Raw genomic sequence first — 16,941 nt, forward strand, 5'->3', positions numbered from 1 at the left:
AAACTAAAGAATGGCAGCGGATTCGATAACGGAGCTTCGATCTCGGTAATCAATTTCGGTCTTCCTTTTCCTCCACCCCACTCCCCCTCCACCACACTCCCACCCTCTCGATGCATTGTGACACGATTTACATACAAAAGAAATGTCCCGCTCATTATTTTAATAATTTAAGTTGCGAGTCTTTTGTTCAATGGAAATGAAGATTTTGGAAATAGCATATTTGACATTTATATAATTATTTCCTTAATGCTGCAGCTTTCAAATTCAGTAATGAGAACAAACTCATCAGCCAGGCGTGCGGTTGGGTCAAGCAGTCGTGATGCAGTGTTTGCAGGGAGTGAAGCCGATACCTCTCATCCTGGAATAGGTGACCCTACTCTTCATAAAGTTACAAGCGGTCATCGGAGTTCACCATTTGTGTCGTCTGGGCATCCACACACTTATTCTGGTAGAGTTCCATCGAATGAACCTAACCTACAATCTACTATCAGGAAAATTGAGAGCCTAAATGTCAACAACTAAGAGAGGTTAGACTGATGAGTGGTGACTAATTGACTACCATCACTGCTTTGAATTGATATGGTAAAAACCACAATCTCAGTTCCTTCTAGAGTGGAGTGGTGTGTGTTGGATTGGAATGTTAATGCTAAGTTTTATGAGATGATTGGTGCTGATGTTATGAAGGAATGGTGGATTTAAGATATAATTTGCACCTTGCTCCATATTAAATTATACAATAACACCAGAATAACAGCACAATAACATGAGGTAAAAAAAAGAGTAAAAAAATCAAAGTGACACCGGAATAACATCACAATAATAGCAGAATAACAGTAGAATAACAACACAATAACACGTGGTAAAAAAAAGAAAAAAAAAATCAAAGTCGTAAAAAAAAATCAAAGTGACCGGAAAAACATCACAATAATATCAGAATAACAGTAGAATAACATCACAATAACACGTGGTAAAAAAAAAATCAAAGTCGTAAAAAAAATCAAAGCGGCACCGGAGTAACATCACAATAACACCAGAATAACAACACAATAACATGCGGTAAAAAAAAAGAGTAAAAAAATCAAAGTAGTAAAAAAATCAAAGTGACACCGGAATAACATCACAATAACAGCAGAATAACAGTAGAATAACATCACAATAACACATGGTAAAAAAAAAAGAAAAAAAAATCAAAGTCGTAAAAAAGATCAAAGTAACAGCAAAATAACAGCACAATAACACGTGGTAAAAAAAAAAGAGAAAAAAAATCAAAGTCGTAAATAAATCAAAGTAACAGCAGAATAACATCACAATAACAATAACAGCACAATAACATGTGGTAAAAAAAAAAGAAAAAAAAATTAAAGTAGAAAAAAAATCCAAGTAAAAAAAAAGTACAATAACAGCATAATAACACGAGGTAAAAAAAATAAGAGAAAAAAAAATTCAAGTAAAAAAAATCTGGTACAAAAAGAAAAAGAAAAAAAAGTAACATAATGAGAAAGTTAGAGAAAAACATAAGAGAAATAAAAATCAAAGTTGTAAAAAAAAAAGCATAATAACACGAGGCAAAAAAATGAGATAAAAAAAATTAAAGTAAAAAAAAAAAAAGAGTTGCACTAGAAAAAAGAGAATAAGTAAATAAACAATGATTTTATATGACAAGTAAGATTAGATCTTGACCATTCATCTCTAATATAATCTAATGGCTGAGATTTCCAAGCACAAAACTCACAACTCACCATAAGAAACAAAACTCACAAAAACCTATATATATATATATATATATATATATATATGATATGATATATATATATAGGGGCGAGATCCCGTACGAACTAGAGTTCGGTACGAACCGTACGAACTAATTTAAAAAAGGAAACTAAACCTATCGCATTTAACTCTCCCTTATCTTTTATGTTTATCCACACCCCAAGCTAAATTTCCATCCACCACCACCACTACCCATCGTAGCTTCCCATACGACAGCCATAGATAGTGTTATCCTTCGTCGTGCACGCAGACCAAGCTAGCAAGCTGCCGCTCTTCTTTTGTCGCTTCTATTGCTGGCACCCAAGTTATGGATTTTTCGATCACTTCTATTAGTTGCAGTTTTCGAAAAAAAATTAGCCATTGGATCGATTGGTACTAAAAATAAAGTCACGATGACGATAAACATCGCTGCATTTCCGTTTCAAGTAAGATCTTCTATTTGGGACTAATTGTAATTTCTTGCATTATTTTGTTAACCTAATAAGAATTGGGGGCTTTCTTTGTTTGTTTTGATTGATTCAATCAAGCTATATATCTGGTATGACATTTGTTTGTTCTTGTTCTCTGGTTGATGTAATCATGTCATTTTTATCCAAAATGCTTGGATTTTGTTTCTTACTTAATGTTTAACAGTCCTCGCCGCACATTGCAATAGTTCTTCATCAATTTTTCTATTGAATTATTTGATTTTAGTTATTTAGACCGTTTTGTTTATTCGTATTCATGTTAGATCAGTTGTTTCAGGTTGTTGAATGAACTTATTGATGTTGTTTGATGATAAATAGAACATAATTGATATTGTGCTTTATGTATGATTTTAAATCAACTAGATTTGATAAATACGATAACTTTAATTGGGGTTTATTGATTTTGAGTAAGACTTGATGTGAACTGAGACTTTGTTTCCTGCTAGAAAATGCAACATGAATAATATCCGAGGGAAGCCAATCTACTTCCTCAATTGATTTTTACACCGACATTTGTAGTAGTACATTTTCCAATGCTCTTCTAACGGGTGAAAAATAGAGTGGTCGGAGTGTGTTAATCATTTCACAAGGAACAAAAATGAAGATATGAATCCTTTTGGATATGTACAGTTTGAGTTCAGGGAGTTCCTTCACAATATGTGTATAGGCGGTATATTTGGGTGGGAGTGAGTCAATATATATCTACTAACTCGAAACTATACTCCTGGAGTCATGGGATTGTTGGTTGATTATTTTGTTTGTATATATGGATCCAATACTTGCTATTCTTCAATGCATCATTCCTTCTCTGGCGGAACAACTGCATTTCGAAGTACGATTGTCTCCTTACCTGCAATTCATCGAAACTCCCCGTAAGTTACAAAACTGAAGGTCTCACATGTGAGACCACCCCATTAAGTGGTAATCCATGACATATGAGTGGTAAAAAAATAGATAGCTGATTTGTAATAACTCAAAATTCTGCAAGTTCGTGAGATTACGATTAATCTTGTTCTTTGATATAGGTTATCTCTAGATTTTGAGAAATCTCGTTCATTTGGTAATTTTATCTTATTTCGCAGAAACTTTGGTCTATCCAACCTTTACCAACCATGTATGTTCTCCATTAAATATTCTGATAGAGTATTATTTGTCGAAATTGAACCGTCTTCAGTAATTTGGTAATAATTTGTGACTGATGAAGTGGTTTTGGACATGTTATTGCTAGAATACTATGGTTGGTTGCAAGGCATGTCATGGTAATAACTGTGAATATTGAATGAGTTTTGGGTTCGGAGTTTTGTTCAGATGAGCTAGTTGAGAGGGGAGAAGGATTAGTGCAAGTTAAAAGAAATCTATTGTGACGTGTGTGTTCATTTGCTTTATGAATCGGAATGTCGCATTCTCTACATAGTATTACCATGTCTTCTCTGCAGAATAGGAATGCACTTATTTCCTGTAGATTTATACACTCACAAATGTTAAGATCATGTCACACATGAAAAAATCATCGTAGTATTATCGCCATGGTAAAAGTCTAATGCATAATTTTACGTATTTTACATCTTGTCGTAGATGTTAGTAAGTTTAGTTTGCAAAGACGTTTTAGATATTCGGAGTTTTGCTACATATCTAGCAATTGAAAGGTATGTATCTTGTAACTTAAAGGAGTGTATCTAACTAACTTAAACGAGTGTATCTAACTACAAAAAAAAAGTATTTATCGAGTAATTTAAAGGAGTGTATCTAGCAACTTAAAATATTGTATCTAGTAATTTGAAGGAGTGTATCTAGCTACTTAAAGGTATGTATCTAGGAAGTGTATCTAGCTAGCTAAAGGTATGTATCTAGTAATTTAAAAAAGTGTATCTAGCAACTTAAAGAAAAGTATCTAGTAATTGAAAGTAGTGTATCTAGTAATTGAAAGTAGTGTATCTAGTTAGCTAAAGATATGTATCTAGTAATTTAAAGAAGTGTATCTAACAACTTAAAATAATGTATCTAGTAATTTGAAGGAGTGTATCTAGCTACTTAAAGGTATGTATCTAGTAACTTAAAGAACTGTATCTAGTAATTTAAAGAAGTATATCTAGCAACTTAAAGAAAAGTATCTAGTAATTGATCAAAGTAGTGTATCTAGCTAGCTAAAGATATGTATCTAGTAATTTAAAAAAGTGTATCTAACAACTTAAATAGATCAAACGAGGGGGTCGGATGTCCTAAATTTACTACGGAAAATGGTTGGTAGCTAGCACAAATAACCTCATTATAAGAAAACTGAAACAATTAAGTTTAAGAAATTCAGTAGAAACAAAATAGTACTTCCTCCGTTCGGTTAGATTCCATACGTTTTCTATTTCGGGATGTTGGTTTTGATTCATTGATAGTAAGACTAATCAAGAAAAGAGAACATACAGAGAGCAATAAGGCAATTTCAAGAGCTTTTTCTTCAGAAAAGGTAACAAAAGTTGTCCTAGATTGGCCTGCTTCACTGTATGTACATACAGTAAACAATGAACATAAAAGGTAAACTACCCATTAATCAAAATATGATTATTTAAACCAACCCAACTTAATTGAATTGCACTTAAACTAATTTAGAAAGAAAGCAGTAATAGTCAATATTACCCTCTGATCTGAATGTGTTGTATATCACCAGAAAATGAGAAAAAATCATGAATTTCTCTTTCACTTGCTAGATCTGATAAGTTACCCACTTTAATTGTTTTTACTGCAGGTGGAAGCTACGAAATGAATATGTCGTTGCGTTTCTACTTGTCTTTAACTGATGCTTTGGGAGTTTATCCTTCATTTTTTCCTTCATCATGTTGCTGCCATACGACTAGCAAGCAGCAAATGTCGGAGATTGTGAGAAGTCGGAGATTGTGAGAACAAGGGATTTCCTTTGCTATGAGACTATGTATTAGTAGTTCAATGGTAAACACATAATTGTAGGTCAAAATTTTACGTAGTTAGTTAGGTCTCGATTATTTGGATTTTTCGCTTATAGTCTGTACTAGCTCAACATTGTTATAAATTATGAATAATATACCTTTCCAATGTTTGTCCTTGTCATTTTTCATTATCTAGCAACTTAAAAGGAGTTTATCTATCGAGCTAGAGGTAAATGTATCGAAAAAATTAAAGGAGTGTATATGTTGTAGCTATAAATTTAAATTTAAAGGAGTGTATCTAACTAGGTAGAAGTGTGTATCTGAAAACTTAAACGAGTGTATCTAACTAACTAAAGGTATGTATCTAGCAACTTAAAGGAGTGTATCTAATGACTTAATGGATCAAACGAACGGTATAGGTATCCAAAATTTATTGTTGGCAAGAATGCCTGGTTTTAGTCCTTAAGTGATCTTTGATAAAGGCTATGCATCTTTTTCAGCCAAAAAAGGCATTTTTGTATTTCATATTTCGGCGTCTCGCTTCCTTGTTTACCTTTCACGTTTGGATAAATGGCCCTCACCTATTTTCTTGTATTTGTATCAAAAGAAAAGGTAAACAAATGACTAAGAGTAGTCGATCTATCTTATGTTATGTTATCAAAAATGTATATACACTGTGAATTGATGTATCTTGTAATGGTGCCAAATATTGATTTGCATAATCATTTTCTTTGTAGATCCAAACATTTTGATGCGGTTGTTAGATATTATCACAATCCAAACATTCAACATTATACGATGACCCATCATTCAAATCAACAAAAATTAAAATGTTACTTGTAATAAAAAACAAAATGAATACTAGCAAAATATGTATGAGATTAAGCCACATCCATGAAGACAATGACGACTCATCTGCTTGCCGTATACACAAGTCAATACTGTGAGATACACATATCATTACTGTAGATACATCCATGAAGACAATGACGACTCATCTGCTTGCCGTATACACAAGTCAGTACTGTGAAATACACATATCATTACTGTAGATACATAAATCATACATGTATCTGGTAGTATTCATACATGTATCTGGTGACAGTACTTCATGTATCCACCCAAAGGCCTGAACTATAAACTCCCATCATAACCACGCAGATTACCACCACCATAACCACGCAGATTACCACCACCTCCTACCACCACTAACTAACATCTACTAATCGTCGTCGGAGCTCCGGCATAGCTTCACCAGACAACCAACATAACTACCAACGACGCCGTCCTTGATGACGCTTTTTCCCAACAACGTGTCGCCTGCGCTTTCTGGAAATCAGTCGACCAACCTCATCATGCTTAGCTTCGCATCACGAAGCCACCGGAACTCAGTCGACCACCTCCATAAACACAACCTTTCTTCTCTCATAATCATCGCAGATCTACTCTTTGTTTAAAAACTTTGGGTTTAAATCATAGATCTACGAAAAAACGAGATTTAATAAAATGGAACGCAATAATGATCATGTCGATTCAAATCGAGTTGATTATGAACAAGATCGAATCCAGTTCTGTGGACGTAATGGTGGTGCGGCCACCGGACTGGAGACGAGTCGAAGAGAATAAAAACGCGACGAAGAGGAAGTGTGTATACGGGCCGCCGACAACAGAGGTTTTAGGGTGTTACGTTGGCAAGGTTGATGTCGGAGCTCTGGTGGTGTTATGGTGGTGGTCCGGTGAGTAAGGATGGGAGAGATATAATAAGTTGGTATTTGGGTTTGAGGGATACGAGAATATCTGACTAATAAAGGAGTGAATAACAGCCTTTCATAGACTTGATCTAAGGGCTCAAGAGGAGTTCGTATGGTTCGCACCGTAATTTGGTTCGCACAGGATCCTGATTCTATATATATATATATATATATATATGTATATATATATATATATATATATATAAACTCTTCTCTCTCATAACCTTATTTTCCTATGCAGTATAATTAATAGGAAAAATTATAGTTTACCACCTAATATTTACCATATTTTACAATTTACCACCATTATTTGGTTTATTACAAATAAACACCTACATTCCATGGTATACATCCCATTTCCCACCTTATTTCACTCCCGATAATCGTTTTACTTAATTCCCGACTCATTAAGTAAATAAATAATGTAATGACCAAAATACCCTTATTATGTTCCCTCAACCTCCTTCACATCACAAGCTTTCAAAGTAGCAATGACCACCCCCCACTACAAAGAAAAGCTTCCATAGCGACGGAAAACTCCGTCGCAAATATGTCAATCCCGTCGCAAATACAAAACTTGCGACGGATTTATTCCGTCGCTTTTATTTCGTCGCAAAATTTAGTTTTGCGACGGGAATTCCGTTGCAAAGTAAAATCTGCGACGGATCAAAGCGTCGCATAGACCCGTCGCAAAAGATGGACTTGCGACGGAAATTCCGTCGCAATTCACTGTTCATGGGAGGCCACGTAGGCACAATGGTCAACCAGGAGACAAGGGGAGGGAGCGGCGGCAGGCGGCAGCAAAAAAGGGGAAAGGGGAAAGGAGAAGAAAGGGGAAAGAAGAAGAAAGGGGAAAAGGGAAAGGAGAAAGGAGAAATAGGAGGAGTGATTTGGGGAGTAGGGTGGTGGTAGGAGTGGTGGTGGTGGGATTGAGGGAGACGGGTTTTAGGGAATTTTGGGGTAAATAATTGAAGAGTGATAATGAGGGAGACGGGATCCGCTGCTGCCCGTATAAAGAAAACCTGCGACGGACTTTCCATCGCAAGATTAAAATAATAATAAATCCTGCGACGGAATTTCCGTCGCAGGAATAAAATAATAATTTTTCTCCAGCGTGTTAAGAGATGTACAGGTGGACACTAAAAAAATCCTGCGACGGAAATTCCGTCGCAGGAAAAATATTATTTTAATACAGCGACGGAATTTCCGTCGCAGGATTTATTATTATTTTAATATTGCGACGGAAATTCCGTCGCAGACCTTCCCGCCATGTCAGAAAATTTGGCGGTCTGGGAAAATATGCTGCAACGGAAAGTCCGTCGCAAGTCCGTCGCACATTCTGAGGATCCGTCGCAGGTTTAAATTTACTACGGGTTAATCTTCCGTCGCAATGTGTCCGTCGCATCAAAACGTTTTTTTTTTGTAGTGCCCTCACTATTTCTCTACCAATAAACAACAACCACCCTCCCTCCCACCATGATGTATGTCCATCCCAACACCATCAACCACCGCCTAAAGCAACAAATTCAACTGCATTTTCGATTTTGTTTCTCTCTCTTTCTCTCTCTCTCTCCCTCTCTCCACTGTCAAAAGCCATCATCTCCAGCACAACGTCACCCAAATGTTGCCCAATCTCCGTAGCAGCATTGTTGAAGATTGCTTGGGATGGCTTTGGTTTATTAGTTTAAGTGAGCAATAGTATCGGCTTCTTAGTCTAGTTCTCACCTTTTTGTAATTCACAAGTTTTATGCATTGGTTAATTTCCAATAGTTTAGTGGCGGTGGCCTCATTTCTGGCATCATTGTGTGATAAGTAGTTAAATACGAGGTGGTGGGTGACAGTAAAAGTGGTTTTCATCCGTGGTGGCCAGATTTATGGGTGAGGATGGGGTGATACGTGATGGGTGGGTACAGTGTTTGTGGGTGATTGGCGGTGTTTGGGTGGAAATAAGTGGTAGACTGTGGCTTATGGTTACTTTTATTTTGTGAGAGTGGGGGCTTGGGGTCTGAGGGTATATAAGAAGGGTACTTTAGACATATTGTAGTTTGTTTAATTAATGAATCGAGAATTAAGTAAAATAATGACGGGAATGAAATACGGCGGGAGATGGAATATATACAATGAAATGTAGGTGGTTACTTGTTATAAACAAAATAGGTGGTGGTAAATTGTAAAGGGTTATTAATGAGAATAATCCAAATTATTGGGGTACTTCTCAAAATAATCCAAAATATAATTTAACTACCAATAAAACCAACAATTACACCTCTTAACTTTTAATAGAACTAGGCTTTTCTTAACCTATAGTAGCAGGTAACAAGGTCACCCCTTTATCATTCTAGATGATCTTCATCACCTTCCTCTTCCCTACACTAAAAAATCCTAAAAAAAAAAAAAAAAAAAAAAACCACTACAAATTACCAAAAAAATAAATCGTCAAAACCTAATTGAACAATAATGTGGTGATGACGGGAGCATTAGAATTAACCTATTCATCAACAATAATTCACCTATCCATCAACAATAATTCATCAACAATAATGTGGTGATGACGGAGCATTAATTCGACCACCACCACTGATACACCACCTGCTTCTTTGGTCGACCCTTTTTTATTCTCGCACCGAAATTCCTCCTGTGATCCACCCTACAACAAATCCACCTTCTCATCCACCCTAAATCAGTCACCATCTTCTCCCTTTACCAACCAATCACTCTCATGGTGGTGCGATGGTAGAGGATGGAGACAGATACATAAGTGCGGAGTGCGGCGGTGATTGATAACAAGGAGTTTGTTAGATTAAGATTGAGCTGTTCTCACATGACTGGGGTTAGGATAATCTTCGGTTGCCAGCGACCATGGTGGTGCGGTGGTGGTTGCCAGTGGTGAGGTTTAGTGGTGGGCTCTAGGTGTGAATGATGAAGAAGAGAGAGAGTATTAAAATTAATGGAATCTAATAAATGACCGTAGAAGAAAAAGAAGAGGGGTTAGGGCTTGGGAGGAATTAAAACTTTTTTACCGGCTTAACAATTAGGCGGTCTACCTATTCTAATACTCCCTCCTATTCAGAATAACTTTCCCATTTATCATTTTTGTCTATTCACATAACTGTCCCATATGCCATATTTGGACATGTTTTTTTTACTTTCCTACGCTTGACTCTTTTCTTTATTTACCACCCCAACCACCCCTAAACCATCATATTCAATACTTTCATTATTTAACTCTTATATTCTTACCCCTATACAATAATTTTCATTATTTTAACTCTATTCCTTAATTTTCGTGTCATTGTCCAAATGAGACAGTTATTCCGAATAGGAGGGAGTATGAGAGAAGGAGTATAAAAGTTGGGTATATTAATAGTTAAAATAAAGTTTAGAGTATTTTAAGAAGCATCGCAATAGTTTAGAGCATTTCCAATGGTTTGACTTAGGGACTTGCTTGCAATTTCATAAAATTGCAAGCTAGTAGCTCAACCATTGGAGTTGGCCATGTAGACTAGCTTTGCCCAAAATTTTTTAAGCTAGTAGCTCCATGGAGCTACTTGCTTAAATAGACCCACAATTGTAATTTAACCAATAGAAAAATAGTGATCCTATTAATAAAGTTTTAATTTTTTTTTTTGGAAATTTGGAAATTGAATAAATAAATAGAAGAGTTTATTAAGTGGGTCCAGTTAAGCTAGTAATAAGTTGGCTAAACCATTGGAGTAAATTCTAGCTTAAAATGGTTGTAGTTTAAAAAAATGATATGGCAAAGGTAAGCTAATGTCAACTAGCTTACTATTGTAGATGCTCTTAGAGTATTGTCATTAAATAACCCAATTGTAAAATACAATAAATACTAGGTGGTAAGTTGTAATATCCCTAATTTGTATTCAAAAGTGTTTTTACTCCTTTCTCTCTCAAATGTTCATCATTTCTACTCCGTACGTACTGATTTCTTTCGATTTTTCGTTGTTTCCAAACAAATTCACAGGTAATAATATGTCTAATTTCTTAATATCAGTTTCAATTGCTTATTTTTCGCAATTTCCGTTTGAATTTTTTGTTTTATTCCACTTCTACTTGCTGTACAATTAAATTGAAATCAATTTGTGATTTCTTCAATTTTAGTGCGATTTCTTCAATTTTTCTTCAATATTCCTCATTCATCTCAATTAATGTAGGTTTTTATTATTTAATTTAATGATTGAAGTGGTTAGTTTTTGCTCGTTTTTTTTGTTGTTGTTCATGGGGTTATTACAATTGATTTTGATCCAGTATTCTAGGGATTTTATAATTGATTTTGATCTTTCTTGGTTCAACATTGTATTTATCTAATTCGTTAGTGCGATTATTTGTGTGTTTCAATTTGGCGTTCCTTTTATCGATTTTATGTACTTAAGTTTGTTATTTTACTAGTTTGAAGGTTAGATTCAAATTGTTTTATGCATTTGTAGCTTCAATTCGATTTTCAGTAGTATTTAATTGTAGTTACTTACATTTTGTTAGAAGATTTCTGTAGCTGCGATACCGCTATTGATTCCGTTGCTGCTTATGCTAATTATGAATTCATTGATATTGCTTCCGGTGATTTTACCCGAAAAGGCTACAAGCACGGGGTATACAAGGGTCTTGGTACACAGGCCACTGAGAGCACTCCAAGTGGAGTTTGGTAGGGACCATATGGAATCCTTTTCAAATGAGTTTTTAAAGGGATAAATTTGAAAAATTTGAATTTCAAATTCAAAAAGAGACAACCTATTAATTGCTACACTTTCCAAAGATCATTAGCAATATTAATCTAATTTTTTTTATACTAATCTCTATACTAATTATTTTTTGTTTCTTATATTTATTTTATGTTCTTATTTATTTTAACCTCATTTCTCTAACTAAAAAAAATCGTTTCTCTCACTTAAAAAAATCAGTATATTTTTTTTCCCCAAATCTAATAATTCATAAAAAAAATCAGTATATTTTTTTCTTCAAATCTAATAATCCATAAAAAAAATCAGTATATTTTTTTTCCCAAATCTAATAATTCCTTAAAAAAATAAGTATATTTTGTTTCCAAATCTAATAATCATATTTAATTATTAAAATCTCATACTATATTTCAATTGTATCGACACCACCATCATCTTTCAAATATGAGTTTTAATCAATCTTGTTCTTGCGATTCACATTGTTATCATAACTTGGTTCCAATCCGTCAACTCGTGAAGAAAAATGGACCTAACAAAGGAAGTTTTTTTATCGTTGTCCCTTATGGAAGGTATATTTATGTTTATAGCTCAAAATAATATAATTAGTATAATATCTATGTTTATTGCTCTAATTAATTTTTAATGCATCTTTAGACTGAAGATTGTGGTTACTTCGTATGAGATGAATGCGTGGAGGTTGATCGGAACATGAACAGGTTGATTGATCTAAACAACTCTTTGGAGGATAGGTTACGGCAATTGACATCGGAAAATATTAAATTGAAATCTCGGAAGTTACGTGCTACTAAATCGGAAAAAGTTAGCTCGCTTGTTATTGTATTATTCATGGGTTGTATTTGTATTATTATTATCAATTTGTATTGTGATAATACTACATAAATAAGAGAAGAAGCTTTAATTTGTTATTGATTGTTGATCTAAATTTGTATTTTGGCGATAGTTGTCCATTATTCGTTGTCGATCAAAAATAATTTCGGTCTCGGTTTGTTATGCTTGATTATTAAGGTTTTAAAAACTTAAAATGAATCAATTGCAAAAAGAAAAACATTTAATTTGTAATGTGTTAACTTTGCAAATTGCAAATGACATCTACTTACCTGACACCAAGTAAATGAATGGATGAAAATGGCCCAATTGAGGAAGTAAATTGGTCGACAAGAAAGAATGGATGAAAATGGCCCAATTGAGGAAGTAAATGGGTCGATTTAAAAGTAATCGATGAAAATGGCCCAATTGAGGAAGTAATAATGGGTCTAGTTACCGAAAGCCCAAGTAAGTTAGTTGATAAATAGAATGAGCCCAAATTGTTATATAAGACCTATATTTTGATTGGCTTTTCCCTATCGGGCCACATTCCTAATGGTCCTGGTTTTAACATAGAAACATGGAAAATGAATATTAATGGCCCAAGTGAATAATGGTCATCTCTACCAAGTTAAATTGCATAATTATTTGTAGCAGCATAAGATCTCGTTGTGGCGTTTGTTACTCGCTTGACCGTGTTCTCCTCATGTGCCGGATTTATTTTGGATTAAAATTAGTCATCACACATTGATAAAATTACGGGTATTTTTTTAACGAAGGACGTAAGATAGTAATTGATGGGGCATATTCTGCACCCGCTGACCGAGTCAACATATTGAGCAAGGTCAAGGATCAAAAGACAGCAAGTCAACATGTTAGACCGCCTAACCGACGCACTGTCGTTTCGATCACTGGGTCTCGGCCAGGCAACTAGCCACCGGGAGACATATCCGCGTACTCATATCCAAGACCCTCGGCATTGAGTCAGGCCCGCCGGCCCTCGCCATGGGTCCCTCGGCCGAGGGTAGAACAAACTTTCCACCTGCTACGCCACTTGGCCCACTTGGCCACTACGTGACAAAAGGTGAAAGTCTATAAATACTCCACTTCTCTCATTGAGAAGGGGATCCACAATCTAACCTAAAACTCACTATTCATCTGGTATAAACTCCCTTATCTCTCTACAATATACTTTGTCAAGTAACACACAACTTAATCCCTTTAAGTTTACTGACTTGAGCGTCGGAGTGAGTACGCTCGGTGCAAAGCCGAGCCCTCAGTTTGTTCATCGTTTCAGGAGAGACCAAAAGAAAGAGTCGAGACAAGGAAAGGCATCATTTCACCAAGCTTACGTGGTAAACAAATCTGCTCTGAAATTACACCCGGAACAATTGGCGCCGTCTGTGGGAAGAGGAATAGAAGCTAGTCAAATCCCTTACAAAAAAAAAACATAAAACAAAACCCACCCAACAAGCTAAGAAAATGTCAAAGCAACAAGAAATAATTGTGATCGACTTAAACGCATTCTATCGATGACATAGTCCACAATTCCGAGATTGGGCGATCCCCCACGGTCGGGTAATTCAACCGGCGTACGGGATGCCAATAATACAGAAACACCCATCGCTTCACCGCCAAGTCACTATCATGGGACATGTGGTCGATGCAAAGAAATCGAAGCTTACTCCCGGACTGATGGGTAATACGCCGATCACCCTGCGTCGCAACGACGGGCGACGCAAAGACACCCGCAGTGACCAGGGCCCATAAAGTGACCCCGAACAACTTGTCCGGGGCAATGCAAGGAGTGGAGCATACTAGGACGCCGGCGGTGCCCGTGGTGTCAGTGGCCGACCAAAGTCCTTCCCCCACGCGAGGGAGGACAGTGTCGCCGCGGCATCAAAGAGGCCACCCCCGAAGAAATGAAGATTAAGTCCGACTCTCCAAAGTCGGACAACAAGAAGCCCTTCCCGTCACGGGGAGAGAAGCCGGACTAGGGCCACGAGGAGCCGATCGCCACGTGCTACTCGGCACGTGGTCAGACAGCCCCTCAGCACCTATGTCCTCGAGGTTCCGGTGCCGACTAAACTAAAGCTGCCACCCCTATCCTACAAAGGGGATAGCAACCCAACCGACCACGCCGAGGCTTTCGAGTCTTACATGTCGGTGTGGGAGCAACCTGATGAGGTTTGGTGCCGAATCTTCCCAACAACCCTTCATGGGATGGCCCAAAGTTGGTACAAGGGGCTACCCAATGGCTCGGTATATTACTACGCCGACCTAAGAGACAACTTCATAACCCAGTACTCTTGCAACAAGAGAAGGGCCGTGGAGACATCCGATCTCCTCACTATCCGACAGGGGGAGAACGAGTCCCTCCGGAGCTACGTGAAGAGGTTCGACGCGAAAGCTCAACAGATCCGTGAGCTGAATGCCGAGCCGAGCGGCGCCTTCGCACCGATGAAGGGCCTCCCGAAAGGCGAGCTCAAAGATGAGCCGATCAAGTGCGGGGACCTCAACCTCGGACTCCGCCGAAGGATGGCCGACCAAGCCATAAAGGTGGAGGACTACCACAAGACCTCGGGTCACCCCACGGTGAACTGGGCACTCGGGGAAGGAGGAGCCGCCGAGACAACGAGGATGAAGGACGCCGTGACAACAATAGGCCACGGCCGGAAAGATCCAACAGGAAGCAAAACTCGGCGGGCGCCGGGGGGAGTTCGGGACCATACACCCATAAGCGATGCAATGGTCCCCCCCCTCCGGTCAAATAACCGGCAGAGGACTTCGCCCGAGCAAGAGCGAAGGGCAGAAGTGGACAAGACCCCCCAAGATGAAGAGGGAAGGCGACGCAAGCCAATTTTGCGATTACCACGGCCAGCCCGGCCATAAGACCGACGACTGTCGGCAACTTAAGAACGCCATTGAGGAGCTGATCCAAAAGGGGGCCCTCAGCAAGTACGTAGCTGGGAACCCAGAATCCAGCTCCGGCGGGGAGAAGAGAAAATCAGTATTCCACAGGATGGGAGTGATCCAGGTTGTCATCGGAGGGAACGAGAACGGTGGGTCGGCTAATGGGCACAAACGGCACCTAAATGAGCTTTACCAAGCCATCAACTTTGTGCCCACCACAGCGATCCCCGCTCACACCGTCCTCGATATAACCATCGGAAGGAAAGACTACGAAGGAGTCGTAGCCCCACACAGCGACCCGCTGGTGGTCCACCTGGACATCGCCAACCACTTGGTCAAGAGGTGCCTAATTGATACAGGTGCCTATACAAACATCATGTTCAGGGAATGCTTTCTCAATCTCGGTCTGAAGATTGAGGACCTGAGCCCCTGCACCAACCCACTGTACAGCTTCTCCGGGGCCGGCCTGGTACCCCTGGGGTCTATCAGACTGCCGGTGATGTTTGGACAAGCCGATGCGGCCAAGAATGTTTTATCTGAGTTCGTGGTCATTGATGGTTCGTCTGCCTACAACGTCCTCATAGGCCGAGTCACTTAAGCGAGGCCGATGCTGTAATGTCCATCCGGGCCCTGACATTGATGTATGTCTCGGACCGGGGGGAGGCGCAAAAGCTCGTCTCAAAGGACGAAAGGGACGAGATTGTCAATGTCCAAGTATTTGCCAGAGGGTGCAACATGCAGTCCCTCAAAGTGGCGAAAAAGTCAGAGAAAGGGAAGAGCCCATCCTTACGACATGAGGGTGATCCGATGAGCACCAATCACGTCGGCGTGGTCGTAGGTGCCGAGACCGAGCATATAGAGATTGACCCGGGGCGCACCATAACTATCGGTGTCGGCCTGGAGCCAAAGTTCAGAGCCAATCTCCTAGACCTGCTGAGGAAGAACAAAGACGTCTTCGCGTACTCAGCCGCCGAGATGCCAGGCGTGAGCCGAGAGGTTATCGTTCACAAGCTGAACGTACTCCCGGCCGCCGCCCTGTGAAGCAGAAGATGAGGAACTCCTCGGCCGAGAAGGATGATGCCATCAAGGCCGAGGTAGATAAGTTATTAGAGGCGGGCTTTATCATGCCTTGTACTTACCCTGAGTGGCTAGCAAATGTTGTAATGGTGAAGAAGTCATCAGGGGGGTGGAGGATGTGTGTTGATTTTACAAATCTTAATAAAGCATGCCCCAAAGATTGCTATCCCTTGCCTCGAATAGATAGCTTAATAGACGCAACGACAGGCTACTCTATGCTGAGCCTGCTCGACGCCTTTTCAGGGTACCATCAGGTATTCATGGCCGAAGAAGACATGCTTAAGTGCGCATTCATCACCATACACGGCACGTATATGTACAAAATGATGCCGTTCGGTTTGAAAAACGCTGGCGCAACTTACACTAAGCTGGTGGACAAAGTGTTTCAAGACCAAAAAGGGCGAAATATCGAGGCTTACGTCGACGATGCTATTATAAAAAGCAAGTCTGACGGCGAGCACTTGGCCGACTTGAGCGAAACATTTTGTTCGCTAAGAAAATACAAGATGAAGCTTAACCCAATGAAATGCAACTTCGGTGTCCGGGCCGG

At 38.6% G+C, this 16,941-nt stretch overlaps 1 long non-coding RNA gene and 1 pseudogene across 1 annotated transcript; one reads left to right on the forward strand and one right to left on the reverse strand.

Moving 5' to 3' along the window:
- Positions 1-1,945: 1,945 nt before the first annotated feature.
- Positions 1,946-3,729, reverse strand: LOC141629606 (B-box zinc finger protein 20-like; annotated as a pseudogene).
- Positions 3,730-10,754: 7,025 nt separating this feature from the next.
- On the forward strand, positions 10,755-12,519 carry LOC141631425 (uncharacterized). Its single transcript, XR_012537628.1, has 3 exons — positions 10,755-10,864; positions 11,476-12,145; positions 12,231-12,519. It is a non-coding gene; the product is annotated as an uncharacterized LOC141631425 (long non-coding RNA).
- Positions 12,520-16,941: the final 4,422 nt, after the last annotated feature.

This window comes from Silene latifolia, chromosome Y, assembly GCF_048544455.1.
Source record: "Silene latifolia isolate original U9 population chromosome Y, ASM4854445v1, whole genome shotgun sequence".
NCBI lineage: Eukaryota > Viridiplantae > Streptophyta > Magnoliopsida > Caryophyllales > Caryophyllaceae > Silene > Silene latifolia.